General features: G+C 34.8%; 1 long non-coding RNA gene across 1 annotated transcript; it reads left to right on the top strand.

Annotated features, from left to right (window-relative positions):
* The first annotated feature begins 17,830 nt into the window (after positions 1–17,830).
* On the top strand, positions 17,831–20,236 carry LOC139705679 (uncharacterized). The gene is made up of 2 exons (XR_011707497.1): positions 17,831–18,018; positions 19,140–20,236. It is a non-coding gene; the product is annotated as an uncharacterized lncRNA (long non-coding RNA).
* The last annotated feature ends 2,499 nt before the right edge of the window (positions 20,237–22,735 follow it).

Genomic DNA, 22,735 nt, shown 5'->3' with positions numbered 1-22,735 from the left:
ACAAGGCCCTGTTGTGTCTAATCTAGTCTTGATCTGAATCTGTTAGAAGTAGCTAAAAGAAGCCAAAGCCAGTTAGCATCACAGTAGACACTGAGAAAGAATGGAGGGTTTGAAGAAACATTTTTAAGAGTGATAGAGAAAGAAGAGAATATTATTTTATGAGTTATAAATGTCTTACATGTAGGTTGGAATTTGGATTACCTTCTCTATGGGCTAACCCTAACAAAATTCTAGTTAGCATTTTCCTTCATCTAATTTATTCTGTTTAAAACTCATTATTGTCTTAGTAGATTAAAATTAATTTTGGTATTAGTTCAATGTAATAAGGAAGGTAAATGTTTTGCTTCAGTCTTCTTCAAAGGCATTACTAAGTAAAATGGTTTCACATTATGAATTACTTTCATCTATCCAAATCACTGCTATCACTTAAAGAAATAAATGCTTTTTGACATATTGTATAATATATTAACAAATGATTTTACCAAAAAATTTCCATTAATTCTCAAAGATAAATAAAATTGTATATATTCATTAGGAATATAGGAACATTAGGAATATTCAGGTTGGAATATACTCACCTACACTTCTGTGTGTGTCCATAGCACTTTGTTTATGGCATTTATTATTAATTAGCTATGTGCTACTTATTTGGTTATTTGTGTACCTGTCCAGAAGATGGCTTCTAGAACTCTTGCTGCCTGGAAGTCTCATTGAAAGGGAGGGAGGGAGGGAAGGAAGGATGGAAGGAGAGAGGAAGGAAGGAAGGAAGGAAGGAAGGAAGGAAGGGTTGGTTTAGAGATAGGATTAGAGAAGTGGCCCTTGGAAAACATTATTGTTTTTATACTCTTCAGTCTCTTGTATATCCCTACCACTACCACCATGGCTTACAGTTTTGTCTCTATGAAATTAAAAAAAATTTTTTTTTACTAGTCTTAAAGAGAAGTAATTTAAAGATATTTTCTTTATTGTCATGAATGGATTCAATAATTTGAATTTAAATCCCTAAGAGTAGTAAAAATATAATCTGTCATACACACACACACACACACACACACACCCCACACACAGCACACAGGGGGATTGAACCCCAGACCGCACACAGGCTAGGCTAGTGCTCTGCCATTGAGCTACATCCCAACCCCCTGCTTTTTTTTTTTCTAAGACAGGATCTCACTAAGTAGCCCAGGCTTGTCTTGAACATGCAATCCTCCTGCCACAGCATCCCGGTAGCTGGGATTACAGTGTGTCAAGAAGCCTGGCTTGGAAATGTTCTTTTAATGTAGGTTTTAAAATAGGTTGTGCTGAATAATTCATGTGTCTATTGTACATGGTCCTGCCCATTCTCCTTTGGTTTCTTTGTCCTCACTGGGACCAGTAAAAGCTTCTAAGACTTGAAAAGGACAGAACATTATCTTACCTCTCTACTCCTAACTTACCCCTTTATCAGAAGAGCTGAAAGTTTTAATTTTGCACATCTATTTCTTGCCCTAAGGACTATGTTAAATAATATATGATGATGCATAGTGAAATATAATTGTTGAGATGGTTTTTTGAAGTATCATTCTTTGTCTCCAAAAAACATTTGTGTTCTTTCCGATTGTAAGATAGCATAGTTTATTAACCCAACGGGTAGGATGACATTTGCCATGTATTTAACCATTTTAAGAATAGGATTTTCTCAGTGATTACATTGTTGTTGGTATTCATAATATTTCAAGGGAAATATATTGATATGATTTTTTAAAAAATTCCATTTCCTGGACTGGGAATGTAGCAATGGTACAACAATGTGCAAGGCCTGCACACACACACACACACACACACACACACACCAAAAAACAAACAAAAACAACGTGTTTTCTTCTTTAATAGATAATATAGTCATATTGCTTAAAATCCAATGGATAGTGACACACACCTGTAGTCCCAGCTACTTGGGAGGATCACTTGAGCCCAGGAACAGTGAGACAATGGGCAACATAGTGAGACCCCACCTTAACACAATAACAAATAAAATAGAATTTAAAAGTTATAAAAGGATATATAGTGAGATGTCTCTCTCCAGTCCTCATCTCCCAGCCACACAGTTCCTGGAGGTAACCACTGTATTTTGGAAACTCAGAAATATTCTCATCCTCACAGATTAAAAAAATATATAATATTAACATATATATATATATATATATATATATATATATATATATATATATATATATAAACATAAACACACTTATATATAATGTATATATGTGTATGTACATATATACATACATATATATTTATTTATTCTCACTCTAATTTTTGACACATATCATTTAATCTAAGCAGACATTTGGCTCATTCCCTAGATGTCAGATTCAGTTATTTCCTAAAAGGGATGTTTTCAATAAATTGATTTACAAAATGGAAAAATTCAGTAGAATACACTCTCATTTTGACAAATTTGATAGAATGTTAAATATTGGTTGGCTTAAATAATCTTTAAAAGAAAACCAATTACTAGAGAATCTTGGTGGCTGCTTAAAAGAGTAATAAAGCAAAGATTTTCTTCTTGGGTTTGCCATTGAAAAGGATGGCTTGTGTATTAGGGAATTCTTTGTTATTTTTAATATTGTCATGTGGGAGAACATCAAATTAGGCTTCAAATTCAATACCATGGAACCTTTTCTTATATCTCTAAATCTTTTTGCACTTTTTTTTTAAAAAGCAATAACCCTTTCATCAGCACAAATCCCCTGTTCTGCCAACATTTGAGGTTTCCACCTTTTGAGAGTTGCCCAGTGGGTCTATCCATGTTTGCTTCACTTCTCTGTGCTCTATTGTTCTGAAGTCCACAGAGTTCCATGTAAACACAGTTACAATATAAAAAATTTATTCTAGCTTGGTCTCATTGAATATAACAATATTTGGGAACATAACTTTTGTGTGATGCTTTCCATTTGTTGAATGATATCACCCACCTTACTGTTAAAAGGATTTGCTTGGATATAAGAATTGGTTCATTAAACAGAGACTTGAGTTAAACAAGTACTCAGTGAAATTGGGCTTTCCTTGATGAAGCAAGTCTATCTTAGATTCCACTGTGGAAAATCTTTTTGAGATTTCTTCATGTGATCATGAAGAAAGGGGTTCCACCCATGATGAGACCCATAATGGGGCCTCGTGGAGCATGTGATAATGAAGCTGTATGGTAAGGTATTCTCCGTATGTGCTCTGAGTCCACAGTAAGACAGCTTTCTAATGAGGACCTTTGGGTATTTTTTGAAATTAATTCTATTTTTCTGGATATAGTTAGTCTTACCTTATACAAAACTATTTAGGGCAAGATCTCTGGGTGCTATTAGTTCTGTCACTCTGAATTTATACTAACAACATGTACTAACTAATAGAAACAGTGTTTTATTTTTCAATTCAGGTACTGTAACTAGGCAACCAAGAATTTGATTAGAATCATTGTTTGTTTGATACACATTTCTTATTGACCTCAAGGGCTCAACCAACAAGGTCAGAGAATTGTGTGACAATATCAAGCATTTCTAGAATTATTGGATGAACTTTATCAGTGTATTATTCTCAAGTATACTTCAGATCAAATTTTTTTCTACTTATTACTCATCTTGAAAACCACACTTCTTTAAATAGATTACCTCATAGTCTCTTGCTAGCACAATTTTGTATTTCTTAAATACCAGATTATCTGGACCAACCTATTTTGAGGTATTCATGAGAACTAATTTTTATTTAAAAAATTAGGATTGCATACAAATATTGATACTTTATTTCTGGTATGTGTTCTTACAAGAAATGTCATCAATAAAAGATCAGTGAAAAACTCTTTGATCAGATATTCTTGGCCTATGGCCTAGAATAATTTCATAATTATGTTTTCTGCCACGGTGTTATTTGTTACATTACTTATCTCAGAAGCTGGGATGCCTAGATAGTAATGATGGAATTAATAAAATGATATTGGCTTATCTAATATGCTTCCTACATAGGCACAAAAACAGAAAGGAAGCATCTTAGTATATAGGACTTTAGCTGAAAATGGCTTAGGCTACTACTCTGTCCTGAAGATCATAAATGCAACAGATATTAGAATTTTTTAACGTAACAATTCCATCTTTGGTTTGCATTTTAGAAATGTCTTTAGTTTTTGACTCCACAAATTTGTTTTCAAACCTACTACGTTGAAAGGTAGTAGGAAAAGGACTATTTTATTTCCTTAATATGATTTCAGATTATGTTTAAATAATTCTCCTGACAATTTCCGACTGATAGGTAATGACTCAATGGAACAGTTCTACCTCTGACTCATGGAGAATCTGGTATAATTTACTTGAGTCATCTGCTTCTTACATTTAGAAAATGTCACTATAAATGTACCATAAGGTACTTGTGAAATGTTTGAATGCATAGATAATAGAATTTTGCAAGATTAGAGTCTAATTTTAACATACAGTTTTATAAAAATTCAGACATATTTTATAGATCAATTCTGGAATAACTTATTTACATTTTCCCCCCATATTAGGGACTGAACAGAGGGCCTCAGACCTGCTAGGTAAGTGCTTGATCACTGAAGTACACTCCCAACCTTTTATAAATTGTTTTTTTTTTTTTTAATTTTAAGACAGAGTATTACTAGTTTGCCCAGGCTGCCCTTGAACTTGAGATCCTCCTGCTTCAGTCTCCTGAATAGCTGGAGTATTGTGGAGTACTGGGTTCACTGAGCTAGGAATTGGAATAACTATATGGAGGATAAAAATCCCACCTCCCTTCTAAATGAAATATTTGTTGTCTTGGAGGTGGTAATGGGAATTGAACTCTGGGCCATGCATATGCCAAGCAAGGACTCCTCAATTATGCTACATTCTCAGCCCTTGTTTCTTTTTTTAAAAATGAAATATCCCAATAAAAAGTCAATATAAACATAAAAATGTTTAATATCTTTAAAGATTAGGGAAATGCATATCAAAAACACACTGAGCCAGGCGTGTGGTGGCGCAAGCCTGTAATCTGAGCGGCTCAGGAGGCTGAAACAGGAGGATCATGAGTTCAAAACCTGTCTCAGCAACTTAGCGAGGCCCTGAGCAACTCAGTGAGACCCTGTCTCTAAGTAAAATACAAAATAGGGCTGGGGATGTGGCTCAGTGGTCAAATACCTCTGAGTTCAATCCCCAGTACCAAAACAAACAAACACCCCACACTGAGATTTCATCTTACTCTGGTTAGAATGGCAATCATCAGGACTACAAATAACAATAAACGCTGACAAGGATGTGGGAAAAAAAGGAGGTCTTCTACAATGTTGATAGTAACGTAAATTAGCACAGCCAGTAAGGAAATCAGTATGGAAGTTCCTTAAAAGACTAGGAATCTCCTAGGTTCTCAGAACTATTATATGATCCTGCTATACAACTCCTCAGAATTTACCAAAAAGAACTAAAGTCAACATACCATAGAGATATGTGTATACCCATGTTTGTAGCAGTACAACTCATAATAACCAAATTATGAAACTAGCTTAGGTGTCTATCAACAGGTGAATGGATAAAGAAAGTGGGGTTTATTTACACAATGGTGTTTTATTCCAGCATAAAGAATTAAATAATTTGCAGGAATATATATAGAACTGTAGAGCATCACATTAAATAAGTTGGGTTCAGAAAGTCAAGGGTTGTATGTTTTCTTTTATATGTGGAAGCTAAGGAGAAAAAAAAGGGAACAAAAGAGATCTCATGAATACAGAAAGGAGACCAGTAGGAAGGGGATCAGGAGCAGCAAGGGGAAAAGCAAAGGGAGGTACTCGGGAATAATACTGATCAAATTGTGTTATGTTAATCTACAAATTTGCTGCATTGAAATCTGCTATTTTGTATAACTATTATGCACCAATAAAAACATTTTTTAAAAAGTTTTATGGCTTTTGTATGCTTCCAATAATTAGGTTAAATAAAACAAATTGAAAGAAACATTTGGTATTGGATTTAATTTAAAATTATTCTCTAATTTAAAAATCCAAACAATATCCAGAGCCTGCCATAAATTAAATTAATTAAATAAGTTGCTTATTCCACTTTGGTTAAGTAGAATTAAAGCTGTCTGCAGCATAAATTCTCTAAGATTAACAGTGTTCACTTCCTAAAACTACACTGAAAAAACAGAAAGCATGATGAAATGTATAAATGATATGATTATATTAGAATTACTAAAAACTTTAAAATAAACTGGGATTTTTTAGAACAATTTTAGATTTAAGGAAAATGTAAGAGTGTACATTTTCATATATTCAACGGCTAGGTTCTCTTATTATTAACTTATGTTAGTGTAAATTAATTCGTTAAAATTATTGAAGCAATATTGATACTTTGTTAACTAACGGCCGTGATTTATTCAGATTTCTTAGTTTTACCTAATGTCCTTTTTCTGTCCCAAGATTTCATTAAATATATCCCATTACCTTTAGATTATGTGTTTTTAGGTTCTTGGCTATGACATTTTCTCAGATATTTCCTTGTTTTGGATGACCTTGAAAGTTTTGAGGAGTACTGGCATGGGAGATTCACCTCTTTTCTCTCAGCGATTTAATTATTCAATAATTTGTTTATATTGGTACAGACTCATAGATTCTTTTCTTTTTCTTTGGCAATATTGGGGATCAAACTCAGGGCCTGGCACATACGAGGCAAGTGCCCTGCCACTAAGCTATGATCCCAGCTCTTTCCATTTTATTTTGAAACAAATTCTCACTAAGTTGTACAGATGGATATTGAACTTGTGATTTTCCTTCCTCAGTCTCCCAAGTCACTGGGATTACAGACATGCACAACCATGCTCTTCCTGATTTTTACTTTGTACATGGGCTTATAACTCAATATTACTTCATTTTGTGGTTTACATTTTTACAGATTTGAACATTGAGTGTTCTATTAGTTGGCTCTAAGTTCACTTTGACATAACTGCATCCTTGGTTTTTGCTTGTCGGTTAGTTTGTTTTCAGTATTTCCTGCTTTATGATAACAGAAAATGTTCCAGGCTCATCTGGGCATGGCTGACAATTTTTTTTTTTAAATTTCTTTTTCTAATTAATATAATAAATTAAAAAAAATTTATATATGACAGCAGAATGCAACACAATTCTTATTACACACATAGAGCACAATTTTTTGTATCTCTGGTTGTATACAAAGTATATTCACACCATTTGTGACTTCATACATGTACTTTGGATAATGATGTCATCACATTCCATCACTATTTCTAACCCCAGGCCCTCTCCCTTCCCCTCCCACCTCTCTGCCCTATCTAGAGTTCATCTATTCTTCCCATGCTCCTCCTCCCTACCCACTATGAATCAGGTTCCTTATATCAGAGAAAACATTCGGCATTTGATTTTTTGGAATTGGCTAACTTTACTTAGCATTATTTTTTCTAACTCCATCCATTTACCTGCAAACACCATGATTTTATTCTCTATTGCTGAGTAATATTCCATTGTGTATATATGCCACATTTTTTTTTATCCATTCATCTATTGAAGGTCATCTACTTTGGCTCCACAATTTAGCTATTGTGAATTGTGCTGCTATAAACATTGGTGTGGCTGTGTTCCTGTAGTACTCTGTTTTTAAGTCCTTTGGGTATAGACCGAGGAGAGAGAGAGCTGGGTCAAATGGTGGTTCCATTCCCAATTTTCCAAGAAATGTCCATACTGCTTTCCATATTGGCTGCACCAATTTGCAGCCCCACCAGCAATGTATGAGTGTACCTTTTCCCCTGCATCCTCACCAACACAAATTGTTGTTTGTCTTCATAATAGTTGCCATTCTGACTGGAGTGAGATGAAATCTTTGAGTAGTTTTGATTTGCATTTCTCTAGTTGCTAGAGATGTTGAACATTTTTTCATATATCTGTTGATTGATTGTATATCACCTTCTGAGAAGTGTCTGTTCAGGTCCTTGGCCCATTTATTATTGGTTGGGTTATTTGTGTTTTTGGTGCTTAGCTTTTTGAGTTCTTTATATACCCTAGAGATTAGTGCTCTATCTGATGTGTGAGGACTAAAGATTTATGGCTGGCAACTTAAAAAAATATGTATTCTAATTTCTTGCAACTAAGGGATTTACAATTTTAATAAACTCTTATCTTACATTTTAATAGCAAAAATGTTGTACAGGTAATGATTATTTAAAAATATATAATCTATCTCCTGGAATTTTTGGTAATTTTAAGTGTAATAATAATTTGTATTTCCTTTTATACTTCTATTATAATTAATCAATATTATGTTAAGTCATTGGCCAGCCAAATGTAATGCTTCTAAACTAGGAGGAAGAGATTGTTTTTCTTTTAGTATGAGAAATTATTTTCTAATATGGAGAGTATAAAGCTATAGGCAAGCAGAATTAATACATGAAGATTTTAATTTTCTAAATTGCAGGGGCAGTAAAATCATACACAAAATGCAATGAATGAGTTATTACCAGTCTTTGGGGTTAGTTTGTGATTATGTGATATTAAGCAAATGAACTTTTTAAAGGAAATTTTTATGCAAATAAAGAAGATCAGGCTTCTAAGCATCCCTTTAGTTCTAATTCTCACTAGTTGAAAATTCTTTAATACCACTTTTTAACCCTATGAAACAGTTCTGAAAAGAATGTAATTCTATTGGATCCGAGGGCATTTTAGAGTGGGGCAATCTCTCTAGAAGTTCTACTAGATCCAAACTCTTTGGGGGATGTTCTGCCTGGTGTTTACTGGGAAGGGTGTACTATAGATATTTTCCTATTATCTCCAGATCCATTTTTGTTTCTTATAGTTTTTTTTTATAAGTATGATCTTGAAAACTAATGTGAATATCTAGTTTTACGTCACACCTCTACATCCAGATTTCCAGTTTGTCTGTTACATTTCTAATCAGGATTTACTAAAGATCTATATAAATTACAAGTCAAATAATGATTACAAAGTATATTTTTTACACAGTTTTTGGGGACTATGAGCAATTACTTCCATATTCACTTGCTATACTATGGTTCTTCATCTTCTTTTATGTTTTCCTAAGAGCCCTGATTTATCCTCTTCAGTAGGTAAGAAGAGGGAAGCAAAAGTGGCTGTTTTTTTTTTTCTTCTTTCTTTCTTTAAATGTTACAGCTGCAACTCTTCAACTTGTAACCTAATTGTTGGGGCTCATGAAACCAAGGACTGCTCTTTAGACCTGAGTTCTTAAAACTCCCAACTTGATCTTGAATCAGCCATTACAATCGATAATATTCCTGAAGGCATGGGCCAATCCAGATTTTATGGGGGCATGAATTGCATTCATTTTGGGGGGACGCCCTCTTAAAAATAATGGAAAAATACAATAAAATAGGGCTGTGGATGTGGTTCAGTGGTTGAGTGCCCCTGAGTTCAATCTCTTGTACCAAAACAAAAAAAGGACAAAATTAGGTTCATTTTTAGAAGGGGCCCAAGTCAATGAGAAGTACTGAAATGTAAAGTTTATTGGCTTTATGGCTAAATCTGTTACTGCTAAGGAAATTTGCATATGTAAAATAATTTACATGTATAAAATATACCAAAAGTAAATAAAATACTTGCATGTCTGTGTCTGTATAAGTAGTTAGATTAAACATAAGACCACTATTTCTACTTGAATTTTTTTCTGTCATCTCCAATGTTAGATCTGGTAAATCAGGTAGGATCATCTAAATGGTCAAATTTTATAGTTATTTTTCCCTCCAATGCTGGGATTTATTTTTTACTTTAAATTTTTATAGTTGCACATAATGCTGGGATTTATTGTTACATATTCTCTTATATGCACATACCATAACAATACAATCTGGCCAATACAACTCCCTAGGACTTTTCCAGTTTCTCCCCCACCTTCCACCCCTTGGTTCCTTTCCTCTACTGATTTCCCTTTGATTTTCATGAGATGGAACTCCACCTTTCTTTTCCTTTTTCATCTCCACCTTCCACAAAGGAGAGAAAACATATGACCTTTGATTTTCTGAGTTTGACTTATTTCACTTAACATAATGGTCTCTAGTTTTATTCATTTTCCTGCAAATGACACGATATCGTTTTTCCTTATGGAAAATTAAATTACACTGTGTACATATACCATATGTTCTTTATCCATTCATCCAATAATGGACACCTAAGCTGGATCAATAGTTTTGCTATTGTGAGTTGTGCTGCTATAAACATGGGTATGCATGTTACACTATAGTATGATCACTTTAATTCTTTAAGATAAATATGGAGGAGTGATATAGCTTGGTTATATGGTGGTTCCATGCCTAGTCTTTTGAGGCACCTCCATACTAATTTCCATAGTGGTTGTATAGTGAAGTATTAATTTACAGTCCTCCCAACATGTAAAAGTGTTCCTTTTTCTCCACATTCTCTCTGGCATTTATTATTATTTTATTTATTATTATTATTGATTATGTATATACATTTATTATAATATATAATAAATTATTTATTTAAATAATATAATTATTTATTATATATTATTTATTATTATTATTTATTTTTATTTATTGTTATTCTTTTAATTAATTCATTTGTTCTAATTAGGTATACATGATAGCAAAATTCATTTTGATTCATCATACACAAATGGAGCAAAACTTTTCATTTCTCTGGTTGTATCCAATGTAGAGTGCCACAGTCTGGCTGGGCACAAATGCCGCAGTCTGGCTGGGCACACAATCACGAGCCACCACACAGCTTGTAGATTCAAACAGCAACTCTTTATTCCCGAACTCACACCAGCCGTCTACAATCACGTTCTGGGGAAATCCACGTTCTCTGCCCAAATCCACCTCCACTGGGCTTCTGTCTCCCAAAATATACTGTCTGAATCCCGTGAGAACTCAAGGGGAACTCAGGCAGCAGGATACGCCCTATTCCCGGGAGGAATAATCTTAAACCTTAAACCTGGAACCTAAACTGGGAACGCCTTAAACACGATTATCTTAAAACCGGGAACACCCTAATCTGCCTTGGTCCTTGAGCAAGGTCACCTACATTCAATGTCGCTGCAACATGTCAGCAACATGGGGTACGCTGGCAAGGAAATTGTCATACCTACTTGGCTAATGGCTCCCAGCAGTAGAGTCAGTCATACCATATGTGCAGTCATTCATGTACCTAGGGTAATGATGTCCATCTCATTCCATCATGTTTCCTTCCCCCACACCTCCTCCCTTCCCCTTCTTCCCCTTTGCCCAATCAAAATTCCTCCATTCTTCCCATATCCTGTCCCACCCTGCCATTATTGATCAGCATTCACTTATTGGAGAGAACATTTGGCCTTTGGTTTTTTGAGATTGGTATTATTTGTATTCTTGATGATTGCCATTCTGACTGGTATAAGATGAAATCTCAGCGAAATATTTATTTGCATTTCCCTAATTTCTAATGACGTTGAAGACTTTTCATTTATTTTTTGGCCATTTGTATTTCTTCTTTTGATAATTGTCTTTAATTCATTTGTCTATTTATTAATTGGGTTATTTGATATTTTGGTGTAAAGTTTTTTGAGTTCTTTGCACATCTAGATATTCTTTTGTTAGAAGAGTAGCTAGCAAAGATTTTCTCCCATTCTCTATATTCTTTCTTCATCTTCCTAATTGTTTCCTTTGCTGTGCAGAAGCCTTTTAATTTGATGCTGGTCCATTTATTAACTCTTGGCATTATTTCCTGATCTTTAGGGGTCCTATTAAGAAAATTGTTGCCTGTGCCTATATGCTGGAGTGTTGACTCTGTACTTTGTATTAGAAGTTGCATAGTTTTTGGTCTAATTCCTAGGTGTTTGATCCATTTTGTGTTCATTTTTGTACAGGGTAAGAAATAAGGGTTAATTTCATTCTTCTACTTAAGAATAACCAGTTTCCCCAGCACCATTGTTAAAAATCTGTCTGTTCTCTAATGCAGATTTTTGACAACTTGGTCAAGGAACAGATCATTTTAGATGTTTGGGTTTAACTCTGTGTCTTCTATTTTGTACCAGTGGTCTATGTATCTGTTTTATGCCAGTACCATACAGTTTTTGTTACTACGCCTTTGTAGCACAATTTGAAGTCAGGAATTGTGCTATCTCCAGCTTTGCTTTTTATTTATTTATTCATTAATTTTTTGCAGTGTTGAGGCCCAAACCCAGGGCTTCAATGTGTGAGGCAAGTGCTCTACCGCTGAGCCACATCCCCAGCCTTCCCAGCATTGCTTTTTTGGCTTAGAATTACTTTGGCTACTTTGGGTCTTTTATTCTTCCAAATAATTTTAGGAATTTTTTTTCTTGTTCTGTGTTCATTGGTATTGATGGGGCTTGCATTGAATCTGTAATTGTTTTTGGTAGTATAGTTATTTTAACAATTTTATTTTTGCCTATCCATGAACATGGCAAATTTTTCCATCTTCTGAGGTTTTAATTTCTTTCTTCAATGTTATTCAATTTTCATTATGTAAGTCTTTTACATCCTTGGTTAGATTTATTCCTAGGTATTTTATTTATTTATTTTTTGAGGCTACTGTGAATGAAATTATTTTCCTCATTTCATTCTCAGCAGATTCATTGTTGGTATGTAGGAAAGCTATTGATTTTTGTATGTTGATTTTGTAACCTGCTACTTTGCTAAATTTGTATTAGTGTTTAGGATTTTCTAGGTATAGGATCATATCATCTGTGGACAGTGATAATTTAACTTCTTCCTTTCCTATTTTTATCTCTTTTATTTCCTTTTCTTGCTCAGTTGATCCACCTAGAATTTTTTAGTACTATATTAAGTAGAAATGGTGAGAGTGAACATCCTTGTCTTGTTCCAGATTTTAAAGGAAATGCTTTCAGTTTTTCCCCTTTTACTATGAGGGTGGCTTTGGGTTTTCATTTATAGCCTTTATAATGTTGCGGTAGGTTCCTTCTTCCCTAGTTTCTTCTGTGTTTTTACCATGAATGAGTGTTGAATTTTGTTAAAGGCCTTCTCTGATATTGAGATTACTAAGTGATTTTTGTCCTTAATTCTGTTAATGTGATTAATTATGTTTATTGATTTGTGTATATCTTTGCATCTCTGGAATAAAACCAACTTCTTCGTGGTGTACAATCTTCTTACTATGTTGTTGAACATGATTTGCTAATATTTTATTAAGTATTTTTGCATCTAAGTTCATCAGGGGCATTGTTCTGTCATATTCTTTCCTGATGTGTCCTTATTTGGTTTTGGTATGAATGTTATACTGGCTTCATAGAATGAATTTAGAAGTGTTCCATCACTTTCTATTTCATGGACGAATTTGAGGAGTATTGGCATTAGTTTTTCTTTAAAGGTTTGGTAGAATTCAGCTGAGAATCTATCTGGTCCTGGGCTTTTCATCGTTGAAAGTCTTTTTATTGACACTTGTATCTCATTGTAAGTTATTGGACTGTTTAGATTTTCCATGTCCTCTTGATTTAGTTTTGGCAGATTGTATTTGTCTAGAAATGTATCCATTTTTTTCCCTAGGTTTTCCAATTTATTCAGAGTATAGATTTCCAAAATATTCCTAATGATCCACTGGATTTCTACGATGCCTGTGGTGATTTCTTCTTTTTGATCTCTAATTTTATTTATTTGGTTTTTTTCCCCTTTTCTTTTGGTTTGGCTAAGACCTTATCAATCTTGCTTTTCTTTTCAAAAAACCAACTCTATGTTTCTATGATCCTTTTTTATATTTTTTTTAATTGTAAAGTTCATTGATTTCAGCTCTGATTTTTTTTTTTTTTTTTTGTACCAGGGATTGAACTCAGGAGCACTTAACCACTGAGCCTCACCCCCATCCCCCCCGCCTTTTTTGTATTTTATTCAGAGACAGGGTCTCACAGAGTTGCTTAGGGCCTCATTGAGTTGCTGAGGCTGACTTTGAATTCATAATCCTCCTGTCTCAGCCTTCCAAGCCACTGAGATTACAGGTGTGAGCCACTGTGCCTGGCTCTGATCTTACTTATTACATTCCTTCTACTGGTTTTGGAATTGGTTTGTTCTTCTTTTTCAAGGGCCTGGAGATGTATTATTAAGGTGCTTTTGGGGGATCTTTCTGATTTTCTTGTGTAAGCACTCTTAGCTGTAAACTTTCCTCCTAGAACTGACTTCATAATGTCCCAGATGATCTGGTATGTTGTCTTATTATTCTTATTTCAGTCCAAGAAGTTTTAAATTTCTCCCTTGATTTCTTCTATCACTCATTCATAACCCCAAAGAGTATTGTTCAATCTCTATGCTTTTAAAAAGTTTCTGCAATGTTTTGTCATGTTAATTTCTAATTTTACTGTTATGATCTGATAAGATGCAAGAAATTATATCAAGTTTTTTGTATTGCCTAAAGTTCCTTTGTGGCCTAAGTGCTGTGGATTTAAACCAGGGCCTTGTGCAATAGGCAAGTGTTCTACTTCTAAACCACATACATAGTCCATATAGTCCTATAGAAAATGAGGCTGGTACTCTTACCTAGACTTGTGATGTCCTCCATCACTAATCTAAACTTCTTCCCTGAGTGAGGATTAGGTTTGTGCATCTAAATTTCCTTCCTAGAAGAGAGGACACTCAAGGAGAGATTATTCCTGGAGTTCTATTTACATTTGAAAATATCTTCCTAATACATTCTAGATCCTCTTTCTTCTTATTGTGCAGAGTCAGGCAGGAGCCTTCCTCATGTGGCAGGGCTATGCAGCAGAGTAAAAGAAACCAGCTGGGTGGGAAAAGGACACGGGGCTCACATCAGACATCATCCTTTGTCTTCCCATCTCTGTAATAAATTAGCTACTCCAGATATTCAATAATAATCTCCTAAAATTTAGAAACTATTACTATTTATTTACTGAATAACTATTATCATTTGTTTGGATTGTTGGCCCTGATCGATCAAGATGTTCAATATATCTGCTATTTATGTAGCATTTGTTTCAAAAAACAAAAACTCACTCTTAAAAAAAAAGGGGGGGGGGGCTAAAAAAAAGTCTTGGAAAGCAGTATGGAGATTTCTTGGAAAGCTGGGAATGGAACCACCATTTGACCCAGATATTCCCCTTCTCGGTCTATTCCCTAAAGACCTAAAAAGAGCATGCTACAGGGACACTGCTACATCGATGTTCATAGCAGCACAATTCACAATAGCAAGACTGTGGAACCAACCTAGATGCCCTTCAATAGATGAATGGATTAAAAAAATGTGGCATTTATACACAATGGAGTATTACTCTGCATTGAAAAATGACAAAATCATAGAATTTGCAGGGAAATGGATGGCATTAGAGCAAATTATGCTAAGTGAAGCTAGCCAATCCCTAAAAAACAAATGCCAAATGTCTTCTTTGATATAAGGAGAGTAACTGGGAACAGAGTAGGGACGAAGAGCATGAGAAGAAGATTAACATTAAACAGGGATGAGAGGTGGGAGGGAAAGGGAGAGAGAAGGGAAATTGCATGGAAATGGAAGGAGACCCTCAGGGTTATACAAAATTACATACAAGGGGAAGTGAGGGGAAAGGGAAAAATAATACAAGGGGAGAAATGAATGACAGTAGAGGGGGTAGAGAGAGAAGAGGGGAGGGGAGGGGAGGGGAGGGGGGATAGTAGAGGATAGGAAAGGCAGCAGAATACAACAGACACTAGTATGGCAACATGTAAATCAATGGATGTGTAACTGATATGATTCTGCAATCTGTATACGGGGTAAAAATGGGAGTTCATAACCCACTTGAATCAAAGTGTGAAATATGATATGTCAAGAACTATGTAATGTTTTGAACAACCAACAATAAAAAATTAAAATAAAAAAATAAAAATAAATAAATAAAGTCTTGGATTTAGAGCTGGAACTCCAGCTCTGTTCCTCTCTCATAGATCATGTTTATTACTTCCCTCTGAGTTTCTGTTCATCACTGACCTGGTGACTGACTTCTGCTTACAGTTACTGCTCCCTTTTGACTTCTGCTTTCGCATGACTTGGGTTTGTTACAGTAGTATGCTTAGTACTGGAAATGTAAGTATGACAGCCCTGACTCTTCATCATCTCATGGCACTCACAGTATGACAAAGAGTAAGTGCGTGCGCGCGCACATACACACACAAACACAGACACACACAGACTCACGATATGCTGTGAAACAAATGTGTAAGATACAATGAAAGCATTCATTAAAATAGTGTAATTTAAAACTGTGGATTATGATCCATAAGTGGGTTATGTAATCAATCTAGTGGCTTAAGATCAGCATTTCCCCTGCAACCCCCACCCCCATCCCCTGACTGAAGTAGTGGGGATTGAACCCAGGGGCACTCTACCACTGAGCTACATCCCCTACATCCCCAGCCCTTTTTTATTTTTCTTTTTGAGACAGGGTCTTGTTACCTTGCCCAGGCTGGCTGCGAATTTGTCATCTTTCTGCTTTAGCCTCCCAAGTAGCTGGGATTACAGGCTTAGGCCACCTTGCCTGGCTAATATAAGCATTTTTAACAAAAGAAAAGAACAGAAAATAAGAGAATAAGAATTCTTTTGTGAAAGCTTTATTTCAATTTGTTATCAGTGAATAAACTAATGCAAATCTAAGGGAAAGATAGCTAATAAATAAGATAAATTAATAAAATGTAGAACATATTAGAATGTAACAAGAAACTGGAAAACAAAAGGCAAGGAGAAATATATAAAATGTCAGGGATGGATGTTTAAATTTTACAAAGGGTAGCCTCGATGGCAAAGTGCCTTTTATTAAAGATGTCAAGGAAATAAGGGAGTGAGTCATAGAGATCTATGGAGAAGATATACTCCAGGCATAAGGAATATCCAGTGCAAAGTTCCTGAGTGCACCTGGCCTGTTTGAAGAAAATGAAGGCCAATATGAATGAAGGGGAAAGGCTGCAAGAACAGTAAGTACTAAGGAAAGAAAGCTAATTTTGGGGAGCAGATCATATAAGGCCTTACAGTTCACGGTGGGCCTTTGGTTTTGACTGAGTGAAATAGGAAGTTGTTAGATGGTATTGAATAAAAGAGTGGCATGATCTGACTTAGGATCTGTCTGGCCAGATGCCTGATTGAGTCTAGTTTTAAGGGAGGCAAAGGCAGAAAGAAGATCACCAAAATGTAAGCTCTATCAGGGCCAAAGTTTTAAATCTATTTTATTCACTTAGAATACTTAGTGCTTTATTATAGTGACTGGCTACATAGGAATAAATATTTGTTTAAGAATGATTATTTGCATGTGTACCAGGTCATGCTACGGAACATATTTCTTACTGAGGATCAAGGCCAAAAGGGTCCTTCTCTTACAAGTGACTTAGTCTTAAATCTTAGGAAAGAGATTCTCTGGGGAATTGACATTTAGGCTGAAATTTGAAAAAGAAATAGAAGGCAGGGAAAAAAGAGAAATGACATTTTCAGTACTTGTAAATTTGGGAATTATTAGTGCATGTACAGTATTTGAAAAACTCTGCAGGTGTTTGTGTGGAAGTAAGGAGAAAAATTAAACCCATTGTTAACCACCCATACTTCCTGTTTCTTATTTTATATACTCATTTCCTGCAACATTTGTCCTACCAAAAAAATAGCACAAAGTAGCCATTTATTTTAAAAGAGTATAGATCTGTAAGGAAGGTTTCTGTATTACATTATAATAATAGGAAAAGCCAGTGAATTTAAAAATTCATGTTTAGTTTCTTATATTTAAATGAGAATAAATATTAATGAATATTTAAGTATTCCTTTATTTATTTATTTATTTGGCACCACGGATTGAATCCAGGGCACTTAACCACTAAGCCACATTGCCAGCCCTTATTTATTTATTTATTTATTGGTACCAGAATTGAACCCAGGGGCGCTCAAACACTGAGCTACATCCCCAGCTCTATTTTGTATTTTATTTAGAAACAGGGTCTCACTGAGTTGCTTAGCATCTTGATGTTGCTGAGACTGGCTTTGAAATCTCAATCCTCCTGCCTCTGCCTCCTGAGCCGCTGGAATTACAGGTGAGTACCACCATATCTGGTTAAGTATTCCACATTTTTTTGAGGCTATATTGTTTTTCTCTATGTTCATGATTCAATTCTGAATAAGCAGAATATGATTTTTTTCTATATAAGCTTTGGTGTTAGTTATATCTGATCTGCTCAAGGGACTAGAAAATTTTTTTTCCACCTCTTTACCCAATATCAACACTGATTTTATTGTATAGTAAGCCAAATTCTGTTGCTACAATAATAATTCCTAAATGGACACATACACATACACACAAACACACCTAATAATCTCAGCAAATTTAAATTTAAAACTATTCATTTAAAGCAGGACTTCATATCTAAGCATATGCTGGTATTTTTTATTTTCTAATAGTAGTTCCACATCCCTCTTGATGTTTTAATATTTGCTAATTTCTGAGATAGGATTAAATATTTAAGAATAAGTTAAATGGCATAATAATTCAAGCTACAATAGAATCTAATTCTAATTTTATTAATTATAATGTGTTATAATAGATTTTTTAAAAAATAAAACTGGAAAATAACCTGTTTCAAATGACTCTTCTTTTTCCTTTTTAAGGATAAAGAATTGTAGAAAATATATAAAGGATAAGAAAGCTAATAAAAGTTACCCATCACTATTTACTATTTACATTTTCCTTTTAAAATCTGTGTATAAACAATGCATATATTTATTTTGTTAGTATACCATAACTCACTCACACTGGGTAGCTGTTGTGGACTGCTTACAAAGAGCTGGCATCAGGCCACACACTTTGCATTAATATTCTCTTTTACTCATCACCAGGACCTCATAAAAGTAGTTACTATTATTACTGCCATCTTACATATGAGGAAACTGAATGTCAGAAAGTTTTTGTAATTTGCTCAAGGTCCTACATTTAGAAAGTGTGTGGGCAGCTCTGCACCAAGTTTGATTTGACTCAAGGCATAAAGCCCATTTTCTGTATCAGTATCCAGACTAGCTTTTTGTCATTTGCCATTAGGTTGTGTGAATTTCTTCATATTATTTAGGCATTCTTGGTAAAATGATTTTTAAGGACTATGGAAATCTCTTTTTCAGGCATACCATAATTATTTTAACCATGTCTCCACTGTTGGACATTTAGGTTGTTTCCAACTTTGAAGGAAAGAACCAAGTATGAGTCATCTTTGTATCTCCAGAATCTAGCAAAATGTCTAGCACTTTATTCAGGCCCAAAATATCAGTTCACTGACTAACTGGAGAGAAGAAAAGGAGCTTCATCAAAGGTAAATGGCATATAAGATAGAATAGAGATAGAGCATGTTTGAGGGTGTGGGGCGGGAAGAGAAGAATCTTACTCAAACAGGATCAGAGGGAATGCATATTGGAAGAGCTGGTCTCACCACACTTTTTGAGTTTTGAAGAACAAATTCATTCATATTAACTATATAAGAAAGTAATTATCAATAAGGAAAGTAGTGATTTAGATAGAAATTAAAGTCTAAAACTTACAGGCTTTCTCTTAATATACCTCTACTATTTTAAGTCTGTTTGGGGTTGTGTATTTTCTTTCCCTTCAATATCAACTGGCCCTTGTAATCTTTACTCTTTTTGCTCCTGTATTTTCTTTACCCCATGGGTTGGTTATCTCAGCATTTCAACTTGTTCTTGGCTAATTATTGCCCATTTGTTCTTTCTATCCTGTAACCATTCCTATTTTGCTTCCAGAGCTAAAATGCCAATGTACACTTGAAAGATTAACATAACCAGAAGAATGGTCCTGAGAAATAATCTTGGAAGGAGAGGGGAGATGTGACTGAATACGCCAGAATAGGATTTTCAGTCTATCCACAATAGGTGATAGTTATATCACCTTTGAAAATGTTATTTCCTCTGCTTGAAAAACACGATTTTAAAAAGTCACTATTCTGTTCTTCCACAATAACCTGGGTATACCTCTAGCATAACATCTAAACTTCCTTATTGTAATTGTCTACTTACTTTTTTTAAACTATTTTCTTTTTTAAAGATTTTTTTTAAGTTGTCAATGGACTGGTATTTTATGTATTTATATGTGGTGGTGGTAATCGAACCCAGTGCCTCATGCATGACAGGCAAGTGTGCCACTGCTGAGCTACAACCCCAGCCATATAACTATTTACTTTTTTAAGAAAAAGTGTTTCAGTGGCAATGAAAAATGAATACATGAATATGTCAGTAAAAATTTATTTGGATCATACAGCATCAATTTATTCATTGATACAACAATATTTTGTACTTACTATTTTCCAACTTATTAGGGAAGCACAGATATGTAGGTTGTAAGAATGGACAGGTTCTGCTAATTATCCATTGATAGATCCCAAAACTTTGTGGCCAATGACAGAAATTCTCATGTTAATATACCTTTAGGTAAAAGAACTCTTTAAGCTTCCAAGAGAAAGGGGAAAAAAGTAAAAGCAAAAATGATATAACCAGGAATGCTAGAGTTACCCAGCACCCAAAGTACCCAAAACAACTTGACTACTAGATTTGGTCATAGTTGAACTTTTGGTGGTACCACATCAGCAGACCTGAAGGAGGAATTCAGAAGCAAGATAAACATTTTTGCCACCTGCTTCCTGAGTGACATACCTTTTAATGAACAAAAGAATGTTTTTCAGTGTTCTGAAAAATTGGCATACTAATAAACACCAGCTATCTTATCTCATTCATTGCTGTTTCCCATAGAAATGAAGCAGTCAGTTCCAACTTTTTTTTTTTTTTTTTCGTCTTGAGATAGGACTGTATCTAAAAAAACTTTACAGGGCAAAAAAAGAAAAAAAAATAAGATTCTCTCAATTGTTTTTTAATTTGCTGAATTTTTATTTTTTTCAAATGTTTTTCACTTGTTAAAACACATGTAAGATACTACATGGTGTCAAGTATGAGAGACCAAAACAAAAGCACCATCTCTGTGACTAGACTATACCTTCTAGGAAGGTACAATGTATTCATTTCAATAATTTCTTTTTTTTGTTGTTTTAACCATTTTTATTCAAATGTATTAATTACAGTACATGCAAATGTATTAACTACATATTCATTTGTGGTGCAATTATCACTACTGTTTCCAAAAACTTTTATCACCCCTAATGGAAACTTTGTACCCATGAAGTGAGAAATCTTCATCCCCTTTCCCCCTCACCCATGATGACCTCTACTTTCTTTCTCTATGGATTTCCCAGTTCTAGGTATTTCATATAAGTGCAATCACATGGGAGTTTAAGCTTTTCTATTTTTCACTGTTATCTTCTGCCTGTTGGTTCTTGTTCTGAGGCTTGTTTCCTTATGACCATAAGATGATATAAGATAATGTGTCATCAGTTTGAAGAAAAGGAGTCATTTTCTTCTTTGGGTCTATTTTTATCAGCTAGGAGAAATTTCTGCTGGATGCCCCCAAGCAGGCTTCCTGTCATGTCACATTGACCAAAATTGTCTCACATATTCATGCCCAAACCAATTTCTGGCAAGGGAAATGGAATGATCATAATTGACACCCTTCAAGATCACTAGGGTTGGGAGAGGTTCTGCATCTTTTAAACCACAAGGCTACCCAAGACCTGAGCAAATAGATTCTGGGCAAGGACCAAGCTAGGGGATGGGCTACAGAGAAAAGTGGCTCCTACCTAGGAAATGAATAATATGCCATATAAGTCCTCAGCAGAGCATAACCAGATCCATAAACACAAGAAGCACAGTGGTCTGGGCCATTTAATGCAGGGCAAATAGCTCCACATATATTATTTATTGTAAGTGATTTATTATGTAGCTGCCTGGGGTGGCAAATAGGACATGTGCTTTGGAATCAGCTAGCCAGTATTAGCAATGACTTAACTTTAGAAAAATTCTCTACAAATTCAACTTGGTCCCTTAAAAGATGGGGATAATAGTATCTACCTAAAATAGCTATTATCAGAATTTAGTTCCATGATGATATAAATTGCCGAGAACTCTGTAGGCATGCTGTGAGTATATATTTCTTTTCCCCTTTTATTGAAGTTTCAATAATTCATAATGATAATTTGAAGTCATCAATAAAGTGGTAAACTTTATTCTGCATTTTATGCTTGAAAGCTAGATATTATACACTGGAAACATTTTTCAAGTCTGATTAAAATAATAGATTCTAGGTTTATAAAATATAAAACTTCAGTTATGAAGATGAACAGATGTGTGGGGAGCTCCTCTGAATGATTTATGCCTTCCATCCTGAAGTGAGAGGCTTTGACCAGTCACTACATTTCATAGTGACCTGGATGTAGTCCTAGTTCAGGAAGTTGAGGGCATGTCTTCAGATGTAGATGTGTCACCCCATGGGTTGAATTACACTCACCTATTCCTTTGTGATACTACCCCTTTGCCCTGTTTGGGATAGAATGTTCTACAGAAACTCCCATTGTGTGTCCCCTTCTCTTGCTCTGACTTTGAGTGTGGCCTTCCTAGATGTCAGACAATCTGCTGATATCAGACATCATGAAGCTAGACTCAACCCCCTGAAACCTGACCCCTTGCCTCATTTGAATGGCTTCTCCTCAGTAAAAGGGTTCAGCATGTGCACTTCACTCTCTCTTTCTTCAGATCCTTAAGGTCAGAGGAGGCATCACAGGACCCCAAAGAAAAAGGTATTTGTCTGTCTCTGTGTGGTTATTTTGTGCAGCCCAGTTCACTTGCAGTTGAACGCAACAATTGGTGGCCTGT

Source organism: Marmota flaviventris, chromosome 5 (genome assembly GCF_047511675.1).
Source record: "Marmota flaviventris isolate mMarFla1 chromosome 5, mMarFla1.hap1, whole genome shotgun sequence".
In the NCBI taxonomy this organism is placed as follows: Eukaryota; Metazoa; Chordata; class Mammalia; order Rodentia; family Sciuridae; genus Marmota; species Marmota flaviventris.
This window is presented reverse-complemented; position numbering and strand designations above follow the sequence as displayed.